The sequence below is a fragment of the Centroberyx affinis genome, unplaced genomic scaffold, assembly GCF_046629955.1.
Source record: "Centroberyx affinis isolate AG114_WGS23_722 - 3 ecotype Tasmania unplaced genomic scaffold, CSIRO-AGI_Caff_v1 ptg001123l_1, whole genome shotgun sequence".
NCBI classification, from domain to species: domain Eukaryota; kingdom Metazoa; phylum Chordata; class Actinopteri; order Beryciformes; family Berycidae; genus Centroberyx; species Centroberyx affinis.
The window spans coordinates 121,512-135,702 of record NW_027279663.1 but is presented as its reverse complement, the minus strand read 5'-3'; positions in this window follow the sequence as shown (position 1 = coordinate 135,702).

The window sequence follows — 14,191 nt, the reverse complement described above, 5'->3', positions numbered from 1 at the left end:
TTTCCCAGATGCCTCCTGACTTTCCCCCAGTTCCCCACCTGCCTCCTGACTTTCCCCCAGTTCCCCACCTGCCTCCTGACTTTCCCCCAGTTCCCCACCTGCCTCCTGACTTTCCCCCAGTTCCCCACCTGCCTCCTGACTTTCCCCCAGTTCCCCACCTGCCTCCTGACTTTCCCCCAGTTCCCCACCTGCCTCCTGACTTTCCCCCAGTTCCCCACCTGCCACCTGACTTTCCCCCAATTTCCCAGATGCCTCCTGACTTTCCCCCAGTTCCCCACCTGCCTCCTGACTTTCCCCCAGTTCATCATCATCACTATCCCCCTGCTCCACGGCTTCCTCCTTACTTTCCCCTTGCTCCCCGGTTGCCTCCTGACCTTTCTCCTGCTCCCCTGTTGCTCCCTTACTTTCCCCCTGCTTCCCGTTTGCTTCCTTATTTTCACCCTTCTTCCCGGTTGCCTCCTGACTTTCCCACTTCTCCCCGGTTGCCTCCTGACTTTCCCACTTCTCCCCGGTTGCCTCCTGACCTTTCCCCTGCTGCACGGTTACTTCCTGACTTTTCCCCTGCTGCCCAGTTGCCTCCTGACTTTCCTCCTGTTTCCCAGTTACCTCCTGACTTTTGCCCTTGTTCCCAGTGGTGCTTTGTTCCTGCTTTGTGATTTCCTCCTGGACTTCCAGAGGTTTCACTTTCTGCTGTTGCTCTGCCTGAAACTCTGTCTCCTGTCTGAGCTCTTGGTTTTCTCTCCCTGCTGCTTCTTGATGTATTTTGAGGTCTGTCTTCTCTGTCTTCCTCTCTTTTACTTCTCTATTGACTGACTGAAGCTGCCTCTCTCTCTCATCACTCTCTGTCTTCTCCAATTTCACATTGATTGGCTCTTTCTGGTTCTCTGCTTTACTTTTAGTTTCTGTCATTCTAGTAACTTCACCCTTTATGCTCTCCACTACTTGCTCTGTCTTCTGTAGCCCTTTCTCATGTTCTGTCTGTCTCTTGTCTAGATCCATTTTGGCCTCTAATGGAAGCTTTTTGTTGTCATCTTTCTCTGTCTCTGCTGTTTCTTTCAGTATTTTGAAGTCTGTCTTGTCTGTCTCCCTTTCTGCCACAAGCTGCTCTCTGTCTCTTTCTCCATCAATCAGAACTTGAAGTTCTGTGTCGTCACTTCCAGATTTGGTCTTGTGTCTTTCTCTCTGATCAGTCACGTCCTCATGGTGCTTGTTGGTCTCTGTGTGCATATAGAAGCAAGAAACAGTGTTGATGTTCAAATTTGCTGTGTTCATGCAGTGTTGTCTTTTGTAGAGAAAAGGTGAGAAATTGGAAAAAGACAGCTGCAGGAACACAACAGAAATGTTATGACAAAGCTAAAAACATGACTTTACATTAAAATGACAGCATAGACAACATTTCCTTGCCTTATAGGAAGGTATTAGAGCATATGAAGCATTTAATTCCAAAATGAGACATAAACTGTTTAGAAGCAGAAACACCTTTTCTGATAAATTGACTGATGGCATGAGAGTAAAATTCAACATGTAATACTATTACATTTTCATTTTTTATATAACCTTATGAAATAGTAACATTTATTAATAAATTGAAATGATCACTATTATCCTCAAAGAGCTGTGATATTAACTTGACATTAAGAAAGGAGAAGAAAAATAAATGTGTGACTTACTGATTTTGTTCCGTCTCCATCTCCACACAACAAAGACAACTGCAACAATACACATGAAGACAACAGCCAAGACGATGGTGATATAACCAGCAGAACTGGGCGGGACCATGAAGAACTCATCTGAAATGATAAAACACACAACAGCATGGCATATAAAACTAGACCTCAGTTGTTTAAAACTAATAAAGTCTCCATATCATGAATTTAGAAAACATTTTTACCTGGAACATGAATCTGTCTCTCCCTGGTCTGGTTGATGTTCTGCTGTTGAACTCTACAGGTGAACCTGTTGGTGTGGGTCTTCTCCACAGTCACTCTGCTGCTGACAGTATAGAGGCCATCAGGACCTCTGACTGTCTCTGTAGGTCCAGCAGAGAGGATGTTTCCCTCACTGTCCAGCCAAAACACCTCAGGTTCTGGGTACCAGCCTTTAGATTCACACCCTAAAACCACTGCACTGCTGTTTTTGGTAATCTCAGTGACAGGAGAGGAGACAGCACCTAATGATGAGTCAATGGAAATGGAATAATGATACTTGGCACTGTATACAGTCACCAAATCAGTTAAGTGGAGAGATAAATCACCTGATAATGTGACTATCTAATGATGCACACTTGCAGATCTACTCTTTAAATCTGCAGACAGCCAACAGTGCACATGTGCAAACCCTGCATACCATAAAACTTCCAATAGCGACTGGGGAGTGTTGTGTTTTGGTGTAAATAAAGTCTGTCCCCAGTAAAAGCTGGGTAAACAAATATCTCAGATTTACCAGAATGCAGTATAAATTTGGACAATATTTATAGCCTGAAATATACTTACGAACATGTCACAAAATATATTGCTATTATTATGTGTTGAAAAGGCCCCAAAGTTACAAGTTAGAGTATTAAGTACTGTTGCCCAAATGGGGGCTTTTATGTCTGATGTGCTGTTAGGTATCTGTTTATTCAGGGCTGATAATGTTTATTCATATGATAGTGAGCCAACCTACGTGATGGTGTTATGTCGTGACTGACGTCACACAGAAAAAAGGGTTGTGTGCTTCAATCAAGTGATGGGCGACGGTTGTGTAGTGCAATAACTTTATTACCAGCGATCTGTCCGTGAATGAAAGAGTGAGTATTTATCCACTGCATTCGATGTGGTATTGTATTTCCTTGTGTTGATGCAGCTATAGATAACTTCTGTTAGCCAATGTGAAGGAGAAGTCGGAGTTTAGGTGCTCGCCATGTGATCACTACGCTAATGATAGCCGGTTTCATGCACGCTAGTTATGGCCGTCGGCTTTTACCTCTTATTGGTGCTGTTAAGAGTGGGTTATGGTTAAGCTAAAATACGAAGCGGTTAGTGTCAAGTGCTGTTACCTGTGCTGATATTGAAGCTATGCGAACTTGGTGACAGGATGTAGCATGCCTGTAGGTTTTACAATAAAAGCATCCGGCCAGTTTGTTAGCAGGAGGATTTAACATGAATTATAAGTAACAGGAAGGGTTATGTCAACATTAGTAGTAACTTAACACAGTGTTAATATGTCTGAGAAACCCGTGTAATGAGTGTTTTGGGTTTGTTTTTGTTTCTGTGATAGTGTAAAGGGGAGAGAGAAGTGTAATTGTAGCTATTTGATTACTTCTTCTGTTTACAATTACTATTTATATTAAGTTGGTAATATTATGCATGTTAATGCATATGGGTGAAATTAATGTATGTATATGTTTGTTATTCTTCATCCAGTTGTATTTTGTTATTCTTTCTTTATAGGAAACCACAACCATAATATCCAGTTGTTATTGCATGAGCACTGGAATACCTTGTATGAGTTGCTGCAAAGGAGAAGTAAAGAAAGGAAGTCACCCACATATCTACCTCTCAGCCCTTTATTTATCCATACTCTGGAAACCATGGCCTTAAGTGGTGTTCTGGCCGACACCCCGGGGTGAATCTAGTGACAAACACCTAACTAGCGCCCAGTCTGAGCCTATTACTATTATTTCCACTACATTATGTATGCATGTAGTTGAACATGCTGACATGCATTATGTGACGTGTTTGTTCACCTTGGTTAGGCCTTAGGGACAGACAACCATACACAACATCATCTAACTACAACAAGGACCACAATGGAAATAAATCCTGTGACTTTTTTGTGTTATCCTTGATGTTCTTTTAATTGTGCATGTACATTGGTGTTGCAACCAGTGAATTGTCAAATAAAAAAACTAAAACTAAACTAAAACTAAACATCTACCATCTCAGGGTCATTAGTTCAAGATGTACCATCTCAGACCACAGACAAACTCTGGTTGAAGCAGCAAGCTCTGTTGCCTCTTGCTGCTAACAATGAGTCCAAACTGTCAAAATATCTCCTCCAACAACAGTAGAATTCTATGGTTGTACTGGTCATCTCCCAGTGTGAATGGCTGTAACTGCATGGATGTAGCAGGGCAGTTCTTAGCAAAACCCTGCACTGGATGAATAAAGGTTTAAAATAAAACATGCTCAATAAACATATGCCCACTTACCAACAACAAGCTCAATGATAGATTCTCTACCCAATGAGGGAAGGAAGCATCTGTATTTTCCCTCATCAGAGAGTTTCACATTGGAGAGTTTCAGTGAAATGTCTCCGTGTTTCAGTTTGTTGATGAACAGTGACGTTCTTCCATCGTAGGACGGGTGTTTACTGAGCTCAAGTTCCTGACCATAACGCCACACATGGACAAATCCGAGGTTCAGGTCAGGTCTCGCCCACTCCAGTGTCGTGGCAACAGCATCCATGGCAGGTTCCAGGCGGCATGGCAAAATGATGTCATCACCAACTATTGCCACTATTGGCTGAGTTGGACCAATCACCTGAGGCTGACCTGGGAAGAAATGGGTTTGTATTTTATTCCTGTTGTGAAAACTGACTACTGGTTCACCTCTATAAGGCTGTGTGTGTTGATCATGAACTTCTCATTTCAATGCTGGCTTCTTTTTCTACTTATATTGAATGGAAATGAAAAGTGAAGTGCTGATCATGGCTACTGCATTTGCTGTGCTACTGAAAACCTGTTTGAAGTGTGATGTTCTTTTGCTAAAAGTTGAAATGTTACAGACTGGAGTTTTAGTTTTTAGTTCTACAAACATTTCTCAGGTTGGTTGAGTTGAGTTAAACCTCAGTGGGTGGAGCCAAAGAACCACAGACTGAAGCTCAGTGAAAAACACAAGAGGTAAGAGAGGGGGAAGCTAATACTGTATTATGAAGCCTAGCGCTCTGCTGCTAACTGAGACAAGCACAGATCCTGTGCAGACCCACGGTACGCCCTCTAGAGGCCGTTTGATGAAATGCAGGCTTCGTGCAAACCGTCCATGAGTGAGTGAGTGACCTGAATTTACACTTTCTGCCCCCGGCCACATGGCGCGCCTTGGGATAAATATAATTTAGCCATACCAAGTTATCTAGGTTAGCTAGTTAGGCTATCTGACCTTCCAAGTTCAAACCAAGCCATTCTAGCCTAAAGGTGTCTAGGTAAGCTAGTTAGCTAGCTGCTGACCTTCAACATCATGAATGCCATGGTGATGCATGACTGAAAAGAAGGCATTTCCATTTATAGTTGTATATTTTGACCAGAGTTCTGTCTTTGCCATTCAGGTTTGCCAGTTCGATAACTTGCACTAGCCTGCTGATCTTCCAAGATCATGAATGCTATAGTCATGAATGAATGAAAAAATAAGTGATTTGCACTCCGAAAAACTGTGATTCTTTGGCTCTGCCCATCAAGATTTATCTTAAACAATATTTCTGCTTCCAGAACACCTCTGCCTCAGAGAAATGTTTGTGCACCAAACTCCTAACGTTTGGTGATTTGGTCACTGAAACCATGCTAAGCTCTCAGTACAGTACAGTACAAAACAGTGTGCCTTTAACGTTGAAAATAACAAAAAGAAGCAGCCAGCATTGTACAGAGAGTTTCTGTTGGGTTCACAGCATTCAGAGCATTCATTGAATGGCTGGTTCGTTAGTTTGCATTTAGTTGTACTGTAATAAGCTAAGGACAAAATTACCCTGTCATGCTGCCCTATAAAGCTTAAAAGCAATAAAAACATGGGTAGCAAAACTGGGGAAAATTATTCCAAATGTCATCACCTGCTCCAACCACAGTACTGCATGGAACAGAGGTGGATAGTATATAATTTAACATAATTTATCAGCATTTATAGGTATATAACAGTACTGCACCCTCTACAAACCAGTAATCCCTTAAAATAACCTATACATTTTCATTAATTTAAATGAATTCATCCCTCAATTCATGAAAAATCCCCTTAAATGTAAGTAAGGGAGCTATTAATGGAGGAGATCCCATCAACACCTCCTTACTTTAAAATTTTATGAAAAATTCAGGGAGACAGACACTTTCCATTAATAACTCATTAATAACCCTGTAAACCTTAATTGCTGGTGTTTCTGTGAATCAACCCATGAATAAATCCCTTATAAACCCATGATACTAACCTTACTTTTTTAAAGCTGTTATTTTTAATTGATAATAATGTTTTCGTAATGGAGAAATTAAGGACATTCTGCATGTTCCCCATTCTTCCCCTGTTCGAGAAAACTTGTGTGGTCCTGTCTGTGTTACTGATAGCAGGTTTCTGTGTTTTTGTCTAGCCCCATGTCTGTGGATGTGATCTACGTGCATGACCAGCTTGTCTTAGAGAAAGTTGTCACTGTTATTTTTTCTAATCATAGTAGATGTGAAGCCTAATCATGGCCGTTTACCTTTAAACACAAACCAAGGTGTTAGTGATGTTTTGTGTGTAAATTACCTCCACAAGAGTGTGTTAGAAGAAGACAGACAACAGTGTGATGGAAAACCAAGGCACTGAAGACTCTGAGCTGAGATTTAAGAGACAGTCCATCCTTCAGATGAAGCATCCTGGAGTTCTGGAAATTGAAATAAACCAGCTGTGAATGTTAATTCCCAGGAAGAGCATATGAAGACAAAATATTTCAATATTTTCACTACTGAGCAGGGTTATAAAAAAAAAAAAATAAGAAACTTAAGCCAGTATAATTACTCAAAGTCAGCCATATGATGGTTAGAGGTTAAGACCAAACAATACAGGCTTAGGTTTCAATTTGTCCTCATATTATTGTCATATTATTGTCACACAATCCTTGCACATTCAAATGAATAAAGAATAAAGACAGCCGCTATCGTGGTGAGGCAAAACTTTTTTTGAGTGTACTTGAGTCAATAAAGGAATTAAAAATGTGATTTTTACTGATAATTACACAGAACATACAGTATAATCACCAAGGTATTGATGCAAATATGGATACAGGATGTAGTACAAATATATCTTTTCTGTATTTTCAGGGATAAAAAGTTACATATTACTACACTCTTGTAACCTCCATAACTGAAGCACTATATGGACATATTCAGAATTATATTCTTCTATAATCATTGCACAATCAGATGTCAGATGAAAATTCCTCTAAGCTGTCTGTCTCTGTTGAAATCTTTTTCCATGGTGTTGTCTGTTGGATCCCCAAACTAAATGCATCAGTCAGCTCCTTAGCTCTTCCTCTTGTGTTTGTGAGCAGCCTGTATTACTGAGCCCAGGTGAGGCAATATGTATAGACACAAAAGAAAGTGAGAAAATATAGTTTATTTTTTTGTTAAATTTGGTCTTGGTTGGAGTCGACTCCAGCCATGGGTCACTAGAACAGGTATTTTTTTTATTTTTTTTATTTTATAATGCAACATGTAGGCCTATTTTAGTTCTCTCTGCCTTGTGGACAATCATTCTTTATGAGTAGTTTTTACTGCTTTCTTATTTTGGAACAAAACTGCATCACTTGAATTCGATTTTGAGAAAATTCATGTAAAATTAATGTTATGTGATATGTGATAAAATGTTAGATAAACTGTCAATATACTGTACCTTCAGTATCTACTTCCACCAAGTTGAATAATGTAACAGGAGGACAGAGGCTGCACAGCCCCCCCTGCTGGTTGTTCCTTCATTTTCATGTCCGTGTTCATATTCATGGACAGATTAATTTAATTAATTTGAATTACGTTTGGAGTGTGAATCCAAACGTGGCTTAGGTGACCTGTTTTACAATATTGAAAAATAATAATAATAAAAAACTTTCCTCCTTTGTATGTATGCCCTTCACTGTGTAATGACAAGTGTACTTTCATTTTCATGTGTCGCCAAACACTGTAAAGACAGTTAGTTGTGAGTTTAAAATGTGTGTTTGTTTTGTATTATTATTATTAACTGCCAGGTTTGTTTAAGATTATTATAACCCACTGACTATAAGTTACAATTTAAGTCCAGTCGCTTCAATAAATTACTGACGTGTAAACCCACAATAGCCGACAGTTAGGCGTTCAGAAACAAAGGACTTCGTGTTCAAACGCTCAAAATAACCTGTAGGCTGTTTTTAAATTCAGTTAAGTGCTATTGACATTTTAAATGACGAAAATATTATTAATTGTTTACATTATTTCATAAATACTTTGGATATAATTTTAATAAGAGACTCATAGGACTGCGTATGAAAAAATAGCTGTGGTTGAGAGGAAACCTCCAGCTGTGACGGCTGACCAGCTTTTATTCTAAAAACTAGGCGATGATGAATTCCTTTAATTAAAAGTTAGGCGAAGATTCGCTAGAATAAGCAATTTAAGAGGAATAATTAAATTTTGCATACATACCTGTTGCATGTATCTAACTCACCTCAGAGGAAAGTAGGCTGCACGGCCAAAGTCCTCAAATAAAATTTAAAAAAAATCTTGGTCACCTGTGCTGGGTGGTAATGCGTGTTTAGTTTTCTGCTGCAGCCAAGCTTAGCAATGCTGTGAGTGTGCATGTCTGTTTTATTTTAGTCTATTAACAATAGCTTAGACTTATATGGGTTTTTGATGGCAGATAACCATTTTGAGGCCACAAAATTGCAGATATTCACTGTTTCCCTCAGAATTTTCTTAAGGTGGAAAAGCCTCTGAAACAGCATTCAGACCATCATGGGACACTAAAACTCTCAGCTGAAACTGGTGAAATTCCTTTAGTGTCAGCAGTTCTTAGAGTGACCCACCAAACCTGTTCAATGGCAGAGAAACGCTGGGATACGTTACTGCCTTTAAATGAAGAATTATGTGGAATTACCAAAAATATATGATTGAACAATTAAATGAAAAACTAAAATGTGCAAATAAAAACAAATCAGGGTTTACAGACTGTTTTGTTTTTCTGTAGCTTTTCTGTAGTCAGGGAGGAACCTCCATCTTATCAGAGGTGGAAGACACTGACCGATATCTGATATTTAATAAAAGGCCAATATCAAACATAACAATATTGTGAGTGTGCATGTATGTTTGCTATAGCCTATACTAACACTGTTCTGCATAACTGAGGGCACTTTTTTTATTATTGAAACAAGTGATAACAATACTTCTCTGTCATCTTGGCAACCCAGGAAAAGTGTTGATGAGATAGGTGATAGGTCTGCTGATTTACTGCAGGGGGCAGAGTAGGACCTTTTATACATGCTGATGATATCTGTCAATCCTTTCTGAGAGAGAGAGGGAGAGAGAGAGAGAGAGAGAGAGGGAGAGAGAGGAAGAGGGAGGGAGAGAGAGAGAGAGAGGGAGAAAGAGGGAGAGGGGGGGGGGGGGTGGGGGGGGGAGAGAGATGGAAGGACAGAGGAAAGGAAAATGTGATACCTGTAAATATTTCTCCAAAGTGCTCGTGTTGCTGCTCCTTCTCTAGAGCTGATGAGATGCTGAATCTTCTTAACATCCCTGATTTGATTTCACCTATTTGGCTCCATCCAGAATCAGAATCAGAATCTGATGATGTTCTGCCAGTACAGAAGGAACTATGTTTAACTATTATAATAAATATGTCTGTTATACATATATACACTATATCCAGCGAGGTTTAACTCTGCCTCTGTAAAACTAAAACTCCACCCTGCTGTTGTGTCAGCAGCAGAAATAATCTCCACAGGAAGGGGAGGTTCTCACCTACATTAGATCTTAGCTGTTATTCAGTCTGATGCTCAGACAGTCAGCAGCAAGACAGCATGGAGGTTACAGCTCTCTGCCTCAGACTGTGTGAGTACTGAGTCTCTCTTTCTCTACATTTCTCTGTGAGGTTTACAAATGACAAAACAATGAAAAAGGAAGACACTTGAAAGCAATCAAAGCAGTGTGAACAATAAAAACAATTAAGGCTTATTAGCAGTTAGAAATACTGGTACTGATAGCAACAAAATAATGTTTAACAGATCCTAGACAACGCTCTTTTTCCTGTATTGTTGCATGTCTGGCTCTATCTCTGTCTGATAAAGTAACTGTTTTCTGGAATTGAAGAACTTCCTAGGTGAATAAGTCAAATTAATAGTAATAGGCAATAGGTCTAACAAATATTCCAGTTTCCTGAGCATGTATGATGTATGAGAGAAGGGTTAGATAAAATGAGAGCCAGTCTGACAGTTTTTTGTGTGGGTGAATTTTTTTTTAACTAGCAGACATGTATCTACATACAAAAGCATCTATATGTGATCTACATCTCTCGTCCTTTGTCTCTCCAGTGATCAATGTATTGATGCTGCTGGTTGCACCAATTCAGCACAGTTATTGCACCCAGAAAAGTGGTAAGTAGCTCAACTGCCAAAAGATACACAAATTTACTTTTTTTTTGTGTAATGCATCACTTCTCTCCATGCCCAAACCATGCCATTCCTGTTTCATAAGCGCTATATACCTGAATATCTGGTGTGTCTATCTGCATAATATGACATTCCTTCATCATTTCATATTTGCACTCAATCTTGAGCCAAGTTTGGCATTTTTAAAGGGTTTAGTTCCAAAATAATATATCCAGGTTGAGAGAGGATACTAAAGTCTGTTTTTACTTAAAGTGGCTGGTTTGAGTCAAGGGTAAAAGACTACTTGAAAGAAAGAAGCCAAGTTACTTTACTTCTGTGTACAAAAGAAGCTTTTATTTTATATGGCTAACTTACATGTTTTGGCATAGGGGAGTTCATCAGTGGTTTTGCGAAATAAGAGTGCCATGGCTTCCTTTTTCCATGATGTACTAATTTACAAAAAAAAATAAAATACTGAGGTTCATCATTCAATATCTTTAAAATCTTATCTAGAGTATACTGTCTGGAAAACACTGTCTTTTCTGTCACCAAGACTTAAGTTACCTTCTGTCCGCTACAAGATACAGGTACATTGTGGTTAGTGTTTTGATTTTGTGTTATCTATCATTTTAATCTCTCTTTCTTTCTGTTTCTCTCTCTTCAGATCCAGCTTTTCCTCGTATCGTTCCAAACAGACTGCAGCTCTTTCAATACAAGTCTGTCTCTTTTAACTGCGAGGGGTTTGATGGCTCGACTGGATGGAGAGTTATGAGGAAGACCAAGGGAGTAATTAGCACATGTCCCAACTGGGAGGCGACAAATGGGTCGTCCTGCACCATTGACAATGCCTATGCAGTAGACATTGGAGAATACTGGTGTGAGGCTGGAGAGGGAGAGAGAAGCAACTCTGTCAACATCGCGGTCACTGGTATGTTTATAGTTCAATTCCAAAGACACTATCTATTCATTTAAAAAGGAATTTAAGAATCATTACCTGAGATCCATCACTCGGTTTCTCCAAAATAATATAAATAATTAAAAATGACTTGTTATCCTTTAAAAACAGACCATGATCTGTTTGAACCTTTTCTAGCAATGGTTTTATAAGAAGCTGTCACAGTTTTCACATGATGGACGTCTCAGTTTGTAACAAAACTCTTCAACTATTACTCAGCAGCACTATCATCAATCAATCAAACTCAATCAAACTTGCATCATATATTGCACATTTCATGAACTTCAATGCACTTCACAATAAAAGCAACACGAGAAATGAAAAGATTGAAATCAAGAGATGAAAGTATAAGAGGAATAACAACATAAAAGGAAAAAATAAACAGAAAAGTAGTAAAATGTATGTTTTGCTTTTCAGCCTTTGTTTAAAAAGTATTAAACTTAAAAGAGTTTAAAAGGGACTTTAGAGCCAGCTAAGGAAAAAGGAGCCATATTGGTCTCTAAAGTGGATTCATATGTTGAGGGTGAGAACTCTCTAAATATATACTTTCATGTGGCTGTATTTTCAGAATATGCCATAGCTTGTATTCACTGCCGCATGACTTGTCACCAATTTTCTATTACATGTGACACAAACATGTTGCTCAGCTGGGTCTGTGATCCTGGAGAGTCCTGTCCTTCCTGTGATGGAGGGAGATGCTGTGACTCTGAACTGTCAAACCCAGACGACTCCCTCCAACCTCACAGCTGATTTCTATAAAGATGGCTTCCTCATCAGGACCAGCTCTGCAGGAGAGATGACCGTCAACAATGTTTCCAAGTCTGATGAAGGACTCTACAAGTGTGACATCTCTGGAGTTGGAGAATCACCAGAGAGCTGGCTGGCTGTGGGAGGTGAGACAACAGTGTTTCCAAATGGAGCATCGCGTTAGTTCAGGCAGGACACAGAAGTCACTCATGCACATAGTCATCTATCAGCTGATCGTTGCGCCAATCACAATCCATTCTCATAACAATGCAGTCTACATAAATGGTATATTCTGTAGTATATTCTGTTAATTCATTGTTATTTTAATCTCAGAAAAGTTGCATATTGCAGCATTAAGACTAAAACAGCATGAACTGTCTATCATCTTTCCAGCACTTCACAAAGAGACTCATCCTTGCTCCCCTCACTCCTCTAATCTCCTCCTCATGATAAAGACAGTCCTCATCGCTTTAATGGTGGCTCTGCTGGTGATGATGGGACTTCTTCACTGTGGGGAACATGGAGGTACAGAAAAGCCACAGGATTTGTAGTTTATTTTGTAAAAATCTCATTGAAAACTACAGTATTGCATTTTAATGCCACCAGATGATTTGAAACACTGAGATAATGATCAATTTCACAGGAAACATCACACCTCAATATGGAATGTAATATATCTCATACCAATAGCAGACTTTTTCACTTGTGTAAAGAAATATATAATCTTAAGACTCAATGTTAGCCTAAATGGCTTGTTAAAGGAATAGTTCACTCAAAAATGCCAGTGGAAACACAGGTGAAGTTTGTTTGTCCACATAAAACACAGGGAGGTTGCCACAGACTTTTCATTTTTAGGTGAACTATCCCTTTAAGAATTGTTTGTTTTTGTATTGTACATGTATACCAGTCCGCCTACCCACCTGCTAAGAATTTGTATCCAGTTTTTATTTGTCTGTTGAAATACAGGATGGCACTAAAAGTTGTTTTCTTTTATGTTTCAGTCTCTGGAGAGGCCAGTGTAGCTTATACAACCAAGCTGATGTATGCTGTTGACCCAAAACACAGAAAAAAGAGAGGTATTTACATGACTTTATTTTGACTTTACCTTTACTTGACTTTGTTCACTTCCTGTGAAGCATAAGGCCACAGGAAGTCTGTGATAGAATGGCGTGTGTGTTAGTTATTGGAGAATTTTAGCAGCATGTGTGGTCTTTATTTTTAGAAATACAAAAACTTACATGTAGCACTTTTAATCAGGTAAAATATCAACAAAAGGAAAAATGAATCACTTCTTGTCAAAGTTCACCACGCTGCATGTTTACGTTTAAACACTGTGTTGGTGTCACAAGCAGAAAAGCTTGAGAACTACTGAGTTACTGGACTGACATTCATGAAGTATTTTCTAAAAGTCTGTTTTGCAGATGCTGGTGATAATTTAAGCTTCTCTGACACAAACCACATGAGAAAACCACAGACAGAAGCAGGTTGAAGGCCCCTCTCTAGACTCTGTATATAGCAACAAGGCTGCATGAGGCAGTTTGCAGTACAACAGGTAATAAAGTAGAGTAACTTAAGAGGCGTTATGTCTTCAGGTATCCATATAAACGTAAACAAGCCAAAAAGGTGGAAATGAGTTATGGCTAAACATGATGTGTAATATCTGTCTCACAGCAGTAGACAGAGGGGGAGTGAGTGTGAGAGTCATGATCAAAGATATTATTTTCATCATAATACCTTCTCTGGTTGCCTCCATTAGTGTAATGTACATGAAAATGAAATCAACATATATGTCTTACTGGCCATTATGGATTATTTTGACATTACCCAACAATAATCAAAATCATGCTAAATGTCAAAGCAAAAAATTAATCATAAACATGTTTTTGTGCAGAAAAATATTGTTTCATACCTGTTCTTCATAGACAAACATGATATTAGCCCCTTGCCTTCACAGCAGTGAATATAAAAATCTAAAGCTTTTTCTACTGAAAATAAGTGTCACATTTAAAGCAAAATGTGGACTTTAAGGGATAAAATAGCCACCATTAGTATAACTATTGCTTTTACTGTTAGTAATTAAGGTCAAGATAATATTTATGGATTCATTTTGGATAAATTGTATGTTTTTTTTCCATATCAGCAACAATGGGGAAATACCATAAC